Below are 20587 nucleotides of genomic sequence, written 5' to 3' on the forward strand. Positions count from 1 at the left end.
ATTTTATAATCCTAAACAGTAGTATAGGAATGTATTTTCTGGCACTGGGTTCTGGGTGTGGAGCTGTGTGTCCGATCCGCCATATTGGATTGTGACGTCACGGCGGCCATCTCGGAGGAGTGTAACGGGACATAGCGTAACGGGACAAGTTTGACCTTGACCCCGGCGGCCATTTTTGGATCCGCCATCTTGGATCCGCCATTTTGGATGACGTAATTGTGTGTTCTCGAAAATTCCGGCGTTGTGTGTTCCGCCATCTTGGATGAAGACGTCACCGTTTCAATTTCCGTTACGGTCGTCATCTTTAACTTTTTTATTTATTATCCGAATTTAATGAAATTTTTTTTAAAAATTATAAAAAAATTCAAATAATAAAACTTTAATAAAATATTTATAAAAAACAAACATGTACGACACGGACCTCGGAGTCCTCGGTTCGAACCCGGTGAGGGCAAAAAAAAATAAAAATGGCGACCGATCCTTCCCCCGTGGTGGCTGCTGGCATACTGACTCCCAACCACTTTTTTTCAAAAGCATATATATCGTCATCTAGTATGACGTCATGTCCGCCATCTTGTCTTTGATGCTGGAAGCCATCATCACTGTATCGTCGGCGAGAGTGCGCTGACGCCATGTTAGTTAGTTCTTATCCGCTAGAGTGCAGTAATCATTTATTGCTGTGACACCCGCCATCTTGAAATTTGGACGCCATCTTGAAAATCCGTAATTATTTAGCTAGAAATTGGGGAAAAAGTTCAAAATTCATTAAATAAATTTGTAATCTATATAATGATTGAATAGATCGACTAAGGTCCTTGGTTCGATCCCTGGCCGATACAAAAAACAACTTTAATATTTTAAAAAAGTACCACAAAAGTGTCAGGTTTGAGAAAATAAAAACACCGCAAGTTCCTTTAAAAAAACTTTTATTACATACATACTACACTACTACAAGTACAAAAAAATAACACAGACAAATTACTAAAGTTTTGTGGATTTCTCGATTCAACAGTCTTCTTGTTGTATGGTACTACAAATGTGTATTACATAATCCCGTAATGTCAAGTTTTTGATCTTCTCACAGTACGTGCAGTCGGGTGATGGAACACCGCTGGATGCTCCTTCCTTCATCAATGCCACTGGAACTGTTGACAACCATTGTAACACTGCTGACATGTAAACTTCTGAAACCTTTGAGGTCTGCTCTGCGGAAGATGTTGCACGCGTCGAAATCTCCTACTGTGATGAGAGAGCAGGTGTAGCTGTAGACATCGTTGTCATCGTGCTCTGCACTGATGATGGTAGACCTTCGATCCAGGTTGGTATATATAGTGGTAATGATGCCATCGAGTTCTCAAGAATAGCTAGATACCGGTCTATTATGTTATACAAGTCTAACTATCCGATCCGTTCTTTACCGCAGCCAGAGACGGACTGAAGTCCATATCACCAGGGTCTCACTTATATAGACTCATCAGTCGGTAAAACACATGAGTCAAAACAAAAACCATGTTCATTATACTCACACTTAACTTTCTCGGAGCATTTTTTATAATGAAGATGTAAGCTATGAAGACGTGAAATTAGTTTTTTGCACTTATTGCACTGAAATTGTATTCTTTTAACATTATTAGAACAACTGCTTCTTTCATGTCTGCGAGCATTTGAGGTGATAGTAAATGATGCGTCACAGTATTTGCACTGACGCAATGTATGCTCTTCATTAGTTGAAGAATCCATTGCTGACGATGAAACTTCGGATGATGGTGGTATCACATCTGTTGAAATCTCCTCCAATGTTGACACCGTCGTTGCCAACGGGATCTGCACCTTCTCCATCGTAGCTGTCGTCAAGGTTCCCGTAGACGATGGTACAACCTCCGAGTTCGACGTTAAAGACAGTAAAGATGCCATCGAGGTCTCAAGAACAGCTAATTGACACGACTTATGCACCAGAAGAAACAAACTAGGTGATCCTTACACCGCCGACGTCAGTAACAAACTGAGCGTCCTGCTGTCTAGGACTCGCTTATATACATGCACCGTATGGAATAATACGCTAATCAAATCAAGAACCATTTAGAATAATACTAGAGTCAAATCTACAAATTTAAAAGAGGATCATTATATCGAAAAAAAATTCGATCTCTCCAATATACGCCAGGCTCCAAGAGCTACAATTCACGTCATCAGATCCATCTACATTTTGCTCCTATGCTTCAATTGACCATTAGCTGCAAGTGCTCCAACAGCTCCATCAGCTTAAACATGTAATGTACGCAATGTACGCGCAATACATGCAATTTAGACGCAATAAATGTAATGATTACACAGTCCACACAGGAAACAGAATGTACACACAGTACACACAGGAAACTAAACGGACACACAGTACACACAGGAAACTAAACGGACACACAGTACACACAGGAAACGGAACGTACACACAGTACACACAGGAAACTGAACGTACACACAGTACACACAGGAAACTGAACGTACACACAGTACACACAGGAAACGGAACGTACACACAGTACACACAGGAAACTAAACGTACACACAGTACACACAGGAAACTAAACGTACACACAGTACACACAGGAAACGGAACGTACACACAGTACACACAGGAAACTGAACGTACACACAGTACACACAGAAAACGGAACGTACACACAGTACACACAGGAAACGGAACGTACACACAGAAAACGGAACGTACACACAGTACACACAGGAAACGGAATGTACACACAGTACACACAGGAAACGGAACGTACACACAGTACACACAGGAAACGTAATGATCACACATACAGTAGCGGAAGCACACACAGGCTTAGTTGGAAATCAGAATACAAGAAATAAAAACATTAAATTTTTACTTTCAATATTTTATTACTTCTCAACATTACACAAATACAAGTAAAAGAAGCCATTATTGTATGTAGCCAGCTTTCCTCAGTTCTTTGAGTATGAAGGATATTTCTTTGATGCACGGATAGTTTCCTGCACAAAGCGAGCCATGTAGAAGTCTTAGCCGGTCAACCAATATGTTTGGATCTTTCCATGATGTGTAATCAATCTCTTCTACCACCATCTTACTTGCTTGTTTATTATAAATACTTTTAATATCACAATCGTCCCAGTGATCATAATAAGCATTATCAGATTTATTTATTATAACATGACGTTTCCATCGTTTCGGTCTCAGGACATCGCCACATTCTTCGATCTTGTCAGCTCTAGGTGCTTCATCACAGTCTATGCCTTTGTCAACAGCCTCAGAGTCACTGTAACAATCACTGTAGAAGACATCCTCTTTACCCAGATTACCGTATGAATTTGCTATCGATGATGTCGAAGTGTCTTCATCGTCTTCATGCTTCCTTTTTAGGAGTCCATCATTTTTACAAAGAATGGAGGATCTACTGAATATAGGCCTGAATGTATTCTCACTTTTCACGGTGTTGATACTTCCATTAGTTTCAGTCTTTCCGAAGCCATTAGCATCCTTCAATTTATGTTCTTACTCACGATCGGGTGAGCTAATACCATCACGCTCAGGACAAGGAAAATTATTGTCATAATGCAGATCACTCTTCTTTAGTCTAGTGGATCCATCGGTGTCCTCTATGCCGTAAGTAGTCTTGACTTTACATGTTCTACCATGTCTTTTTAAGCTGTCAATTCGTGTTATCAACCTGCTACAACGATTACAGCTTAACATGTTGCGTAGTGGGTTTCTAGCACAATCATTCTTCTCATGACGTCTAGCATTCCTTCTCATGAGAAAATCCTTGCCACAGTATCTACAGCGGCTTCCTTCCGATTCAGCTATAGATAACAAACCACGATCCATGGTAGCTTCTGTGACTAATGTTAGATACAAACAGTCAGTTTTCTCCAATTGGAACCATTTCTTAAATAGAGTTTTTGAAATATTTCATCAGTGAGAGTTAAGTTATCTAATGCAAAGCAAATTGATGCAAGTAGTTCCGGCTGTCGTCAACAGATGGCGCCACGTGTTGCTTGCAGGTAAATAATATCTCTTTCATTAATGTGGGATGAGGAACGCTCACTATCGATCGCAAAGGGAGGTTGGCTTCGATAGTATCCAAGGAGAAAAAAGTTCGTCCTTCCTGCTAGTGCTTCTCAGATTTCTCACGGTCCGCCATCTTGGATTACGACGTCACGGCGGCCATCTTGGATGGATGTGACCTTGACCTTTGACTGAAACCGCAGGAATGATCGCAAGCACACGGATTAACCATCAAAATATTGATAAGAATAATCAGGAGCACACGGAGAAAACCATCATAATATTATCAAGAATAATCAGGAGCACACGGAGAAAACCGCCACAAGTTTTCTTTGATATCATTAAAATACAAAAAAAAATTAATAAGAAATTAAAAATAAAAAATAAAAAAAAATTCAAACATTCTGGCTTGTACTAGAACTCTATCTTTGCTCAACAATGAGAAGTTCACAAGCTAGCAGAATGTTTGAATTTTTTTTTATTTTTAATTTCTTTTTTTTTTTTGTATTTTAATGATATCAAAGAAAACTTGTGTCGGTTTTCTCCGTGTGCTCCTGATTATTCTTGCCAATATTATGATGGTTTTCTCCGTGTGCTCCTGATTATTCTTATCAATATTTTGATGGTTAATCCGTGTGCTTGCGATCATTCCTGCGGTTTCAGTCAAAGGTCAAGGTCACATACATCCAAGATGGCCGCCGTGACGTCGTAATCCAAGATGGCGGACCGTGAGAAATCTGAGAAGCACTAGCAGGAAGGACGAACTTTTTTCTCCTTGGATACTATCGAAGCCAACCTCCCTTTGCGATCGATAGTGAGCGTTCCGCATCCCACATTAATGAAAGAGATATTATTTACCTGCAAGCAACACGTGGCGCCATCTGTTGACGACAGCCGGAACTACTTGCATCAATTTGCTTTGCATTAGATAACTTAACTCTCACTGATGAAATATTTCAAAAACTCTATTTAAGAAATGGTTCCAATTGGAGAAAACTGACAGTTTGTATCTAACATTAGTCACAGAAGCTACCATGGATCGTGGTTTGGTATCTATAGCTGAATCGGAAGGAAGCCGCTGTAGATACTGTGGCAAGGATTTTCTCATGAGAAGGAATGCTAGACGTCATGAGAAGAATGATTGTGCTAGAAACCCACTACGCAACATGTTAAGCTGTAATCGTTGTAGCAGGTTGTTAACACGAATTGACAGCTTAAAAAGACATGGTAGAACATGTAAAGTCAAGACTACTTACGGCATAGAGGACACCGATGGATCCACTAGACTAAAGAAGAGTGATCTGCATTATGACAATAATTTTCCTTGTCCTGAGCGTGATGGTATTAGCTCACCCGATCGTGAGGAAGAACATAAATTAAAGGATGCTAATGGCTTCGGAAAGACTGAAACTAATGGAAGTATCAACACCGTGAAAAGTGAGAATACATTCAAGCCTATATTCAGTAGATCCTCCATTCTTTGTAAAAATGATGGACTCCTAAAAAGAAAGCATGAAGACGATGAAGACACTTCGACATCATCGATAGCGAATTCATACGGTAATCTGGGTGAAGAGGATGTCTTCTACAGTGATTGTTACAGTGACTCTGAGGCTGTTGACAAAGGCATAGACTGTGATGAAGCACCTAGAGCTGACAAGATCGAAGAATGTGGCGATGTCCTGAGACCGAAACGATGGAAACGTCATGTTATAATAAATAAATCTGATAATGCTTATTATGATCACTGGGACGATTGTGATATTAAAAGTATTTATAATAAACAAGCAAGTAAGATGGTGGTAGAAGAGATTGATTACACATCATGGAAAGATCCAAACATATTGGTTGACCGGCTAAGACTTCTACATGGCTCGCTTTGTGCAGGAAACTATCCGTGCATCAAAGAAATATCCTTCATACTCAAAGAACTGAGGAAAGCTGGCTACATACAATAATGGCTTCTTTTACTTGTATTTGTGTAATGTTGAGAAGTAATAAAATATTGAAAGTAAAAATTTAATGTTTTTATTTCTTGTATTCTGATTTCCAACTAAGCCTGTGTGTGCTTCCGCTACTGTATGTGTGATCATTACGTTTCCTGTGTGTACTGTGTGTACGTTCCGTTTCCTGTGTGTACTGTGTGTACGTTCCGTTTCCTGTGTGTACTGTGTGTACGTTCCGTTTCCTGTGTGTACTGTGTGTACGTTCCGTTTTCTGTGTGTACGTTCCGTTTCCTGTGTGTACTGTGTGTACGTTCCGTTTCCTGTGTGTACTGTGTGTACGTTTAGTTTCCTGTGTGTACTGTGTGTACGTTTAGTTTCCTGTGTGTACTGTGTGTACGTTTAGTTTCCTGTGTGTACTGTGTGTACGTTCCGTTTCCTGTGTGTACTGTGTGTACGTTCAGTTTCCTGTGTGTACTGTGTGAACGTTTAGTTTCCTGTGTGTACTGTGTGAACGTTCCGTTTCCTGTGTGTACTGTGTGTCCGTTTAGTTTCCTGTGTGTACTGTGTGTCCGTTTAGTTTCCTGTGTGTACATTCCGTTTCCTGTGTGTACTGTGTGTACATTCCGTTTCCTGTGTGTACTGTGTAATCATTACATTTATTGCGTTTAAATTGCATGTATTGCGCGTACATTGCGTACATTACGTGTTTAAGCTGATGGAGCTGTTGGAGCACTTGCAGCTAATGGTCAATTGAAGCATAGGAGCAAAATGTAGATGGATCTGATGACGTGAATTGTAGCTCTTGGAGCCTGGCCTATATTGGAGAGATCGAATTTTTTTTCGATCAAATGATCCTCTTTTTTAATTTGTATATTTGACTCTAGTATTATTGTAAATGGTTCTTGATTTGATTAGCGTATTATTCCATACGGTGCATGTATATAAGCGAGTCCTAGACAGCAGGACGCTCAGTTTGTTACTGACGTCGGTGGTGTAAGGATCACCTAGTTTGTTTCTTCTGGTGCATAAGTCGTGTCAATTAGCTGTTCTTGAGACCTCGATGGCATCTTTACCGTCTTTAACGTCGAACTCGGAGGTTGTACCATCGTCTACGGGAACCTTGACGACAGCTACGATGGAGAAGGTGCAGATCCCGTTGGCAACGACGGTGTCAACATTGGAGGAGATTTCAACAGATGTGATACCACCATCATCCGAAGTTTCATCGTCAGCAATGGATTCTTCAACTAATGAAGAGCATACATTGCGTCAGTGCAAATACTGTGACGCATCATTTACTATCACCTCAAATGCTCGCAGACATGAAAGAAGCAGTTGTTCTAATAATGTTAAAAGAATACAATTTCAGTGCAATAAGTGCAAAAAACTAATTTCACGTCTTCATAGCTTACATCTTCATTATAAAAAATGCTCCGAGAAAGTTAAGTGTGAGTATAATGAACATGGTTTTTGTTTTGACTCATGTGTTTTACCGACTGATGAGTCTATATAAGTGAGACCCTGGTGATATGGACTTCAGTCCGTCTCTGGCTGCGGTAAAGAACGGATCGGATAGTTAGACTTGTATAACATAATAGACCGGTATCTAGCTATTCTTGAGAACTCGATGGCATCATTACCACTATATATACCAACCTGGATCGAAGGTCTACCATCATCAGTGCAGAGCACGATGACAACGACGTCTACAGCTACACCTACTCTCTCAGCACAGCAGGAGATTTCGACGCGTGCAACATCTTCCGCAGAGCAGACCTCAAAGGCTTCAGAAGTTAACATGTCAGCAGTGTTACAATGGTTGTCAACAGTTCCAGTGGCATTGATGAAGGAAGGAGCATCCAGCGGTGTTCCATCACCCGACTGCACGTACTGTGAGAAGATCAAAAACTTGACATTACGGGATTATGTAATACACATTTGTAGTACCATACAACAAGAAGACTGTTGAATCGAGAAATCCACAAAACTTTAGTAATTTGTCTGTGTTATTTTTTTGTACTTGTAGTAGTGTAGTATGTATGTAATAAAAGTTTTTTTAAAGGAACTTGCGGTGTTTTTATTTTCTCAAACCTGACACTTTTGTGGTACTTTTTTAAAATATTAAAGTTGTTTTTTGTATCGGCCAGGGATCGAACCAAGGACCTTAGTCGATCTATTCAATCATTATATAGATTACAAATTTATTTAATGAATTTTGAACTTTTTCCCGAATTTCTAGCTAAATAATTACGGATTTTCAAGATGGCGTCCAAATTTCAAGATGGCGGGTGTCACAGCAATAAATGATTACTGCACTCTAGCGGATAAGAACTAAACTAACATGGCGTCAGCGCACTCTCGCCGACGATACAGTGATGATGGCTTCCAGCATCAAAGACAAGATGGCGGACATGACGTCATACTAGATGACGAAATATATGCTTTTGAAAAAAAGTGGTTGGGAGTCAGTATGCCAGCAGCCACCACGGGGGAAGGATCGGTCGCCATTTTTATTTTTTTTTGCCCTCACCGGGTTCGAACCGAGGACTCCGAGGTCCGTGTCGTACATGTTTGTTTTTTATAAATATTTTATTAAAATTTTATTATTTGAATTTTTTTATAATTTTTAAAAAAAATTTCATTAAATTCGGATAATAAATAAAAAAGTTAAAGATGACGACCGTAACGGAAATTGAAACGGTGACGTCATCATCCAAGATGGCGGAACACACAACGCCGGAATTTTCGAGAACACACAATTACGTCATCCAAAATGGCGGATCCAAGATGGCGGATCCAAAATGGCCGCCGGGGTCAAGGTCAAACTTGTCCCGTTACGCTATGACCCGTTACACTCCTCCGAGATGGCCGACGTGACGTCACAATCCAATATGGCGGATCGGACACACAGCTCCACACCCAGAACCCAGTGCCAGAAAATACATTCCTATACTACTCTAAACAATAATTATAAAGGTTAAATCTACTCCTTTATACCGAAAAGGATCGTGGTCACAAGAAAAAGAGATACAACAAACATAATATGATACTTTGAGTTCGGCAGTCTCACAAGTAAGTATACTTTATCACTTTTCACTCACGTACTCGCGGCAAATTTTCACTAAATCTTGTTCAGTATGCAAGGATTTAGAAGGTGCCTAAGCAAAAAAAAATGCAAAGTAAATTAATACCATAAAATTATGTGACCCTTGATAATGTGTTACAGCAAATATGAACACATATAAAGACATTTATATTTAAAAAATACTAAGGATGTTAGTGTGCAATCTAAACTGCCTTAGGTGTGCTTCTTTTGAGAAATAAAATATTTATCTGAAAATTTTTGTACTACTTTTTTGAAAAAGCATTAAGAAAAAACACTTCGAATAAAAAGCTTTACCGCAAGAAAGTGCGATGAAGAAGAAAAAGATATAATTTTTAATATAGTCCAAGCATGTTTATTTCCGGCGCAGAAAACTGATTAACTGCAACGATGATTTAGACAACAGAATGATAGAGAAACATAAGCTGCTTGTAACAGTGTATATTAACCATTTTATTCAAGAAAATTGTCCAATAGATATATTTATAAAATAAATCATGTCTCCAATATTTTTTAATAGTGTAAAATGTCTTTATATTACTGCAACCCAAAAAAATACACAAAAATTGTTAAATTGCGTCCATATATATATATATATATATATATATATATATGTATGTATATATATATATGTATGTATATATATATATATATATAACACAGTATAAAATACATTTTTCAGTACATGCAAGAATTCTTATGCTTTTGAAATATTTCAGGAGGTGCAAGATTTCAAATTAAGAGAACGTACAAACTCAAAGTAATGTATACAGCTATACACAGTACACTTTTTTTTGGGGAACTAGATGCCAAAGTATTAGTTTGTAGTAGACAAGCATAATTATGTTCATTTTAAACTTATAAGATTTCCATATTTACAGATCGCAACATGAATTTTATATATTCTAACAAAGTGTGTTCTATAATATTAAATGTTTAAAGATCTTTAAAAACTAGATATCCAACCATCTAATTGTAAAAATCGCGATTATTTTTACTGTGTATGCGCATACACAGTACAAACATTCGGAATGCTTTCCAGCTTAATTTTTATATCATCGTAAGCAAACAGTAAAATTTCCGTACCGATTTCGCATATATTTGTAAGAAATTTAAATAATAAGTGCCTAAACAGTCAAGATCCCAACAGAAAATAAATGTCGTCTCAGATTTGCCAAGACACAAAAATGATTTCTGCAAATTCAGGACAATTTTTAAATTAATTTTAATGTTGACTGCCTGCAAAACATAAATACCAAAAGAGACATGTATCATAATAGTTATACTGAGACATATCAAGCACACTTTATCAAATATTTCCTCTAATAATCATCTCAACATGTTATAACATGAAGTAAAAGTACAAGATAAATTAATGAAAAATGAAACGTAAGTTCGAACATTTTCGTTAGTAAAAACCCTTTCTGTAAACAACGTAACTCATTAAAGAAAATGTAAATATACAAACAAAAATAGTATTAAGGAAAATTTACTATTTGCCAAAAATATATAATTGGAATGTTCATGGCAGTAAATGAAAATATACAAACAATTTTTGCCATTGTTCTCAGCACTTGTAACAAAACCGTTCTTCGCTCTAATAATTTATTAAAAATCTCATGATAAACAGTTGCCTGTAATTATTATTTTTCATTGTTAAGTCCTAGGCCTAATATAGCATAAACGTTTTGTAGCAGTGCCTTACACTCACTTATTTACATGCAAATCCTTTTTAATGTTATTTTACTTGCAATTGTTTTCTTTTGCTTCTAAAATATATTTTTGGTCTCTACCTTACATAACGCATTTTAAGTAGAACGTGTCAGCTTTGGTAGCATCTTGTTCAGCCCAAATTGTTTATCTTGAAAAATTATTTCAAAAAACTTCATTACTGCTGTATGTCAAGAAATCGCAATATTGCTTGTTTGAAATGTTAAGTTGTCCCTAAATTTGGTAATATAAACTGTGCTGTTTCATACCTCAACGTAAAATAGATTTTAAAATTCATGTCAATAATTACAGTCTTTAATTATAATGTAAGTATAAAAAATTGTAGTTTATAAAACATAATATGAACTGCCTTAGTGTTGTTAAAGGCTGGCTTAGTGTTTTTTTTTTTTTTTTTTAGAACAAAGACTGTTTAATATGTGTTACTTTTCAGAACAGAATTTATTACGTTGTTAAAATTTGTGTTGCAGTTTTTTGGAGAAGCGTTTAAAAAAGTACTTGGTAATATTGCTTGACATGAAGAATGTATTCACAGCAGCAACATGATGCTATAGAATTTTTATACTTCTAAATACAGTCTCATTTTTGTAATTAATAATTATATGCACGCTATGATTGAGTGTAAAAATTAATTTAGCATTTACTCATTTATATTTACTGCTCAAAGGCTAGACTATTAAACAAATTACTAATAAATGCTTCTCTGCTACTCTCAGCAAGAAAAAGAATTTAGAGATAATCGGTGCGTATAGCTTACCGAGTTCGAGGCGACATCGTCATCAGAATAACAGCTACAATTACAGATGGTGGTATAGCACTAATATAATTTGTATCAACACGTTTTCAAAACACTGTAACGATCTGCTGCTTTTTCCGATTGGATTGGACACTTAGATACTTATGACATAGATTAGATGGTTGAAGATTAATCACTTACACCCACTGTAAGCATGGGCGTAGCTAACTTAATGTTAGAAAAGCTGGCAAAACATGTTTAGGAACATGAAACATGGAAAAAAAAAATACTGAAAAAGGAGGAAAGACCTATATATGTGGGGTCCGACACCCACCTGCCTAGCGAATTTCGTTGACATGCCTCAGCAACAGTTGTGATCTCGAGATTCAACACACACAGGTTTGCTAAATACATTTATGTTTTAAAACACTCGGCTATAATTTTCCTTTCTGCCTACTACTCCCTTGATTTCAAATGTCTCATAATTATTTTTGTCAATTCAAATGGGAAATAGTGTCGTACACAGTAAACAGCAAATAATGAAAGAATAAATTGGAAATTTGTTGATTCTATGTTAGAATCCAAGAAAAAGTCATGAAAATTTCCCGCGACATGTACTACCATTTATGGTCATGTTGTTTAAGCAGGAGTTAAATCAAATTTCAACGGACCAATAAGTTATCTAGCTCTATTCTGTTTATAAGTTGCATTGCTTATGGAAACGGCTTTCACGTTAACTAAAACCCATGAGCGCAAAAAAAATAACATAGCCGGTATTCGAACCCGCACAAATTCCATTATTAAATGTAAATCTGAACCTACATAACTACAACAAATAAAGTAAAATACTGACTGAAAATTAGAATGTAAAATTTTTTAAAATCCGTATGTGGAAATAAGCTCTCACCTCTAAGTTTGTAGCAACACATTGCAATACTCAAATTGAAATAAAAGTTAAATTTTACATTTTCAAATTCAATTCACATTCGGGAAGATATTATTAACTTTAAAATATCTCAAATTCTTACTTCGACGCAATTCAAACACATAAAATAGAAATGTATTACTAAAATATTAAACTGTAATGTTTAATGTAAAATTGGTGTTATTTTATTTAGATCGTGGACGAAAAGCCCGAGATTTTCGCTGAATTCGTTTACCGATTAATACTTTGATGTTAAAAAAATAAACTCGAAGATAAAATGTAATACATAAAATAATAATTGCAAATATTTCCACAAACTTCACTTCACCTTACTTCTTTCTAGTAATGCTCTTCCCTTGAACTTTGACAAGTGTTTATTTTGTGTGACTAATCTTCAAGGTCAGACAGCAGCCTACTTCTGCCCGATTGGGGAGGGGGGACAGTTCCGCGCGGTCTAAGAGCAGTGGGTGCAAGTGCAAGTGCAAGTGCAAGTGCAAGTGCAAGTGCAAGTGCAAGGCACAACTACTGTACAGTAGAGAAGAGTGTTGTAGGCAACTGACATATAACAAAAACAGTGTTGCAATAGTGGATATTTTTTGAGTGTTGCAAATTACTTAAAACATCAAAATTGATTTTATTTTACAGATTAAGTTTCAAACTAGCAATTAGCAAAATCTTAATTTTTTTCCATTGAGAGATTAATGGTGGTTTTTATCAAAATAATAAAGTCTAATTCAAGTGACACTAATGATTACAGAAAACATTCGGTAATTGATTTATCTCTTTCAAAATAAGTTATTTTGTTGGACATTTCGTACAGATCACATCAAATACAATTCTTTAAGGAAAAAATTGATAGTTAATCAAAAAAATAGTATCCAAAAGCACTGAATTATCAACTTTGAAGTTAAATATTTTGAGAATTATGATTTTTAAACAAAAAATAACTACAATTTTAAAGTTTCCATGCACAACTCTTTTACAAGGAAAAATAAAAAAATCTATGAAATATGGCCTTAAGTTTCCAAATCAGCAAGCCTCCCTAAGCCTCCGTGGTCATGACCTTGACAATTAGGATGCCATGGCCTCCATCTTCAAGTATGATGTAACTGTTGCAATTATCGTTTCTACCGCCATCTTGGAAATCCGTGTTTTTTATGCTAGAAGATCAGGAAAAAAATTAAAATTTAGAAAAAAATTAATTTATAAAATCTTTATAAAAATTCCACCATCTTAAATAAAGCAATTACCATTGCCCATTTCATTAGAACCACCATCTTGGATGCATGTTTTATTACGCCTGCCATCTTGGGTGTGTATGACATCACCATTGCACATGTAGTTATGGCAGCCATCTTTGATTCTAGATCGTTTCAATTATTGTTATGGTGGCCATAATAAAAATTCATAAATTTCATGCTAGGAAATCGGGAAAAACTTTAAAATTTATAAAACATTAATTAAATTTTCAATAAAAAAAATTCAGCCATCTTTGATAGTGATATCACGGCTGCCATATTGAAAATACGTAATTATTATCCAAAAATTTGGGAAAAGTAAAAATTTAAAAAAAAAATTAATTAAATAATTTAATAAAATTTAATTTTTTAAACCCACTTACCTAATGGAGTCCTCGGTTCAAACACGGCGAGGTCTTACGATTAAAATTGGTGACTGATCCTTCGTCCACGGAAGCCACCGGTAGATTAACCTCCCACCGCAAATTGCAAGGTATATATCGCCAGCTAGTATGATGTAACATCCATCATCTTGTTTTCGTCTGCTAAAGTGCACTGTCACCATGTTAATTTAATTTTTACCCACTAGAGTGCCGATCTCATTTATTATTACATTGGCACCCACCATCTTGAAATTTAGACGCCATCTTGGAAACACGTAAGTATTTAGCTATAAATTTGGGAAAAATTACATAGTTCATAAAAATCTGAAATTAATATACTGATTAATTCAATCAATTCCTGTCCTTGGTTCGATATTTGATCGATGCAAAAAAATTATATAAAATATAATAATGTCAATAAATATGGTGGAAAGTCCTAAGAGGAGCTTAAATTCTTCTACTACTAGCCTCCAGTATGTCGATGATGACATTTCACCACCATCTTGAAAATTCGTAATTATTTAGTTAGAAATTCGGAAAAAACTACCAAAAAATATCAAAAAATCACTCATTAATGTTCTAATTTATTTAATCGATATCCCTTCTCGAACAAATCCTTTGTCAATGCAAAAAAAAACATAATGTTAAGGTAAAAAACTTTTATTTAATAAAATATGGTGGAACGTACTAAAAAAGGCTTAAATTCATCTACTACCATCCTCCAGTAAGCCGAAGATGAAATATTGGTCGCCATCTTGGAAATCCATAATATTTGACTTAGAACTTCAGAAACATTCTAAAAATCAACCAAAAATCGTATATTTACCTAAGATTGACTCGATAGATTTCCAGCCTTGGTTTGATTCTTGAACAGTGATAAGAATAACTAAAGCTTAAAATAAATATCTAAAATCTGTTCCCCCTTACCTTTCAAGGAATTCATTAATCATTCACTCTACGAAAACCGACTTTATACAAGATGCCTATCCGACGAAATAAATATCTTGTCGCTGTGCCTACCACGGAAGAATAATTTTTCGCTGCTTGAAATACGTTACAACCAGGAATTGTTAAATTTTAGGCGTACAAACCAAGCATCTCCGAACCAAAGAGTATATTTTATGATACTCGAAAAACCTTTCAAAACAGGCCATGTCCAATGTCAAGCGTTTAGACCAGACATCTCCGAACCATGAGACTAACCATGTCCTGAGTACAGACTTAACGATCCACAATCAATGAAAGTAAGCACATTTGGAAGCACAATCGAAAGCACAATCAACGAGAAGGAAGCACAATTGAAAGCATAATCAGATAAGGAAGCACAATCGGAAGCACATTTGAAAAAGATGAAGCACAATATTGGAAGCACAATCAAAGAAAAGGAAGCATAGTCAAAGGAAACTTTTTCTATTTTTATTTTTATTATTTTGTAATTATATTTTTTGTATTAAATTATATTTGAATTTTTTTTTTTTGTAATTTACTGATATGTATTAAGCAAAACGTGCGTTTGTTTTCTCCGTACGCTCTTTATTATTCCTGCCAAGACTTCTGCTGATGTTATCCGAGTGCTTCTGGTTATTTCTGAGAAATAAATTTCTGCATAAAAAAATTGTAGTTAATGAGGCATGTTATTTTATTCAGAGTTTTGCATAAATTGCTAAATTACTTTTACTAAATCAGCACTTACGATATTTAAATCAGGTGGAAGTTAAACAAAAAAACATTACTTAGTCAAATAAAATGTTTTAATACAGCTGAGAAGCACTATCTTTCAAGACTAACTTCCTTCTCCATGATGTCTAACGAAGCCTTTCTTCTCTTGCGAACGTAAGAGAGCATTCCGCATCCCGCATTTAAAATATATATATATTTACCTCAACACAAAACGTAATGCTATCTGTTGGCGGGAATAGGAACTACTTGCAACAAAGTGTCTTGCATGAGATAAATTAACTCTCAATGACGAAAGAGAAAAAAAAATATTTTAAGTAATTGTTCCAATTTAAAACTCTCAGTAAACGTCTGCTATTAGTCTCAGTCACTAATATGGATCCCTGTTAGAAGTCTGCAGCTGTATCGAAACAGCACAGGTGTACGTTTAGCAGCAAGGAATTTATATTGAGAAAGAATGGTAGAAAACATAAAAAGAATGACTGTGTTAAAAATTCTCTACGCAAAATTATAAGTTGTGTCTTTGTAGCAAGACGTTTACGCGAAGAGAGAGATTGAAAAGACACGACAGAACTTGTAACGCCAAGAATGCTTACAAGTTAAAGAAGAATGTTCTCCATTACGTCAATAATTTTCCTTGTCTTGTACGAGATTATGTTCATAGCTCTTTCGATCTCGAGAAAGAACTTTAATTGAAGGACGTTGATGATTTATGGAAGAATGAAGACAAAGTAAGTATCCTTAACATGAAAAATGAGAATACATTCAAGCCGAATTCAAGTAGATCCTCCGTACTTTGTAAAAATGATGGACTCTTAAAAAGGAAGCTTGAAGACAATGAAGAAGCTTCAACGTCAACATCAGCTTCCAATTGTGCTTCTTTTTCGTTGATTGTGCTTCCAAATATGCTTACTTTTCGTTGATTCTGCTTCAAATTATGCTTCCTTTATGTTGTTTGTGCTTCCATATGTTGTACAAAGATACAATATCTTTCTGGTAGTATTACAAACGTTTTCTTGCAACTGATTTCCAAATAAATCTCTTGTAAAAGTACAGATTTTTTTTTCTTTGTGGGATAGAAACCTGAAACGCCTTGTACTTAGGAATTGTAGCAAATTCTTACGAACCTTTGAACGAGGTAATCACCTCAAACAAACACATCAGTTCCATTTAACATGGTCTCCGAATACACTACTTCCTAGTTATGTGTTTTGTAGTAAACCGGGTAAAAAAGCTCATTAATATAAGAATTTTATTTTTGCTGTTGGCTTGATACTCGGTTGGTAGGTTCCTTTATTTGTCATATATTAATTTTTAAGATGAATTCCTATAAATGTATACCGTTATCTCTCTTGTACGTGAAGTTTAATCATAAATATTCACGTTAGTAAATACTAAACGTTATTTTTGAGCAGTAAAAGGGAATGAAAAAGATTAATATTATGAACAATTGGTTTTCTGTTTGCCGCTATCCAATGATAATTTGTAAAACATCTGTTGACAAAATTTTGAGACTAAACATAAACTGCAAGAAAGTTTTCGCAAAAAAACGCACACGAAATGGCCAGAAATTATAGTGATGACAAGAAAATGTAACATCGAACATGGCCTATGAGAACGAGCCATGACTTTTATTTGTTAATACTCCATTACGACTCTTCGACTACGTGTTAAAAATAAGTAACATCAGTTCTTATAAGTAAGTAAAATGTCTGTAAGCTTACCAATATCCCTGAACAATATGTCATCTCGTGTTCTTGGGAATATTTAACGTGACAATTTTTAACAGTCTATAAACTCCTGCCGCGGCGGCTGCAATGAGCTGAAACACAAGCAACCCACGGATCCGTTGCGTATTGGGGTTTGCCTACGACGTAGGGAAACCTTCATGATCGAGTTTCTCCCGTCATCCTGTAGAAACTCACAGCTTATTACTGTCATAACTAAGAAACACGCATCTTATAAGATAATAACATATAACTATCACAATTAAGAAACACACTTCGAACAAGTGAAATAAATTAGAAACACGTAACTTAGGAATACACATTGCCGAACCACGTAGTTTAAAACTATAATAATTAACATTGTTTATAACAGGCATACCTAACTTATAAAATGCGATATTGTTTGTTTCTTAATTGTGTGTTTCTTAGTAATGGCAGCATCCTATATCAGGACAGAACAATGGATATAGACCAAAAAAAATCGTGTTGTCATTTCGCGATAGGCTGAAAATTAAATACTTACATATATTTGCTGCTTATTTTATTGGCTAAAATTGTATCCTCAACGAAAGAAGCATATAATTTCAGGTTAGCCAGTTAAGATGTTTCTTAAGATAGCAGCCAATAAACATGCGGTTTTTTCCGAGAGTATACAGAGATCTGGGGGATAAAAAACTCCACGCTTACAGCTCTGCTCAATTTTAAACAAAGACTTGCATACTTTGTTTCTCTCGACATGCTTGTGAGAACGTAAATAAATTTCAATCTTGAAGCCAGTTTTGACTCTACCCATGCCTGTGTTCTGAGGTTAGTGAAGTGTCTCATTAGTTGAATCTGACACCTGGAGGGTTCGTCGCTAATATTTGTATTGGTTCCCTCTCACTTTAGGTCAGATCAGTCATTTTTTGTCACCCCTAACACGCAGTAGTTTCGCTTCTGAAACATTTTGATGTAGCTGTGACTTGACGATATGTACGTAAAGCGCAGATTGTATTGAGTTTACAGTTGATGACTTACAACTTATCTAAAGTAAGATTTGAAAAGTAAATTGGGACTTTTATAAATATTAACACCAAAATATTCGTTTCCCATATCACTATCCCAAACATTTTCAAGAATATCCGGTGTACGACGTATGCCAGACGTGTAAAGGTACAATCATTAAAAAATATATATTTGTAATCAAGTGAAAGATTTTTAAGAAAGGGGTTTACAAGAAATTGAACTAAATATGTGTGAAACAGTGACTGAAAATTTTAAAAACATTAATCCTTGGAAGTGACAAAAATTATTAAACAGCGTGCTTTAAAATTTTTAATGTTTACACAGTAAAAAATTAAAACCTAATCAATAGCCACAGCCTCATGAAAACGAGATTAGTACCTACATTCAGTATTGGTGTCGTTTGTGTCAATAAATCATTCGGTAATCAAAAGCACAGATATAAAATCTGGTTAATTAAGCTACAGAAGTAAACATTTGGGGTTTTGCCGCAGTTCCGGTGAGAGAGCGTTTTAGTAATTAAAGGGAAGTAGCTTGCTCTGTCAATTTGGAGATATTGCTTTGATTCACGTTTAAAGTGATTGCGTTTCGAAACCGATAACAACTGCCATCAGCAGCGGTTATCGAATCGTGTTTTGAACTGATCTAACTAGCTCATGTCGACTCCCAATGAAATATGGACAGTCTACAGTCCATAGGTATGTAAGTCACAACCACTACCCGAACATTTCCGATGTTTACCGAAGTAAAAGGGTAGGCTAGAGGTTCGTTCAGTGTGATAACATTTTTTTTCCGGGAGAGTAGGTTAGGTTTGGTTAGCGTTATTTAAAATAATCTATGTCCGTAAAACACATAAAGCCTTGAAATATGAAGTTCTATCACGAGCGATCGGTTAATTTCCGAGAACTTCGGAACTGTTCGGATGTGGCTCTCATTCCCTGTGAACTGTAGATTTCCCTGGAAATGAACTCACGAGTAGGGCCATGCATATTTCGCGAAAAGATTCCGAGATTAGTTATAAGTAGAGACCTGCAAAATTCGCGGATTCATTCGGTGATAGGCTAGAATTCAAACACTTACAAACCTCTTAGATAATTTTGCTATTGGCTTACTGTTCATCTGGACGAATCTCAACCAGTTATAAACCCTCAACCAAAGAAGGATCGAATCACAGACAAACCAGCTGAGAAGACTTACAAGTCGGCAACCAATGAACTTGCGTTATTTTCCCGAGTGTACAGGGGTATGTGCAGTCTATCCTGAAGGCCATCGAAACCGCGAATTTTGCAAGTCTCTAGTTATAAGTTGAAACACCATACCATTGCCTGTGTTTCGTGATTGGGTGAATTTCTTTCAGGCGCATGTCGATTGTCACAACACCAATCACAGTAATTCAGTGCGGAAGCAAACGCGTGCTGAGTGACTCGGTCAAATAAGGCAACGACTTCTCTCGCAGACGGCCGCCAATCACAAGGAAGAAACCGCTGGTGCGGATATACCTTGTTGCAGTCTAATAGGCGTTAAGATTTATTCGCGAAAAATGCCTGGCCCTACTCACGAGATACCGCTTGAGTTCGCGTTATTACTAAGCCCAGTATAATTGGACCATGTGTTGTTTGACTATCACTGAAAGAATAGACACCAGTCACAAACTTTCAAGAAAATAACACATGGCACATTCATAAGTAACCAGGCCATAGGGTATAATATGGCAGTCAGCCAACCAGTAAACTAGGCCTACACGGCTTTGATTATGTACAATAATGCGAATTCTAACCTGATTCTACAAAAAATGTGTTAAGTAATCACACACGTGAGCAAATAAAATGCTTGGCTGATACTTTTTTTTAATAGAATTTTTGTCTCGAGGCCTTAATATGTAAAATAATGTTACAGATTTTATTTATTTATTTAGGTGTCAAACCATTTTAACATTTATTTACTGTTTTTTATTAGTGTCGATAGTAAAGCTAACTTTGCTGTAATTATTTTATTTTATTAATTGCAAAACATAGCCATCACATTTATTTCCCAGGGGCAAACATATTTAATGGAGCCTACACCGTTGACCAACAAC

The sequence above is a fragment of the Bacillus rossius genome, chromosome 1, assembly GCF_032445375.1.
Source record: "Bacillus rossius redtenbacheri isolate Brsri chromosome 1, Brsri_v3, whole genome shotgun sequence".
Lineage (NCBI taxonomy): Eukaryota > Metazoa > Arthropoda > Insecta > Phasmatodea > Bacillidae > Bacillus > Bacillus rossius.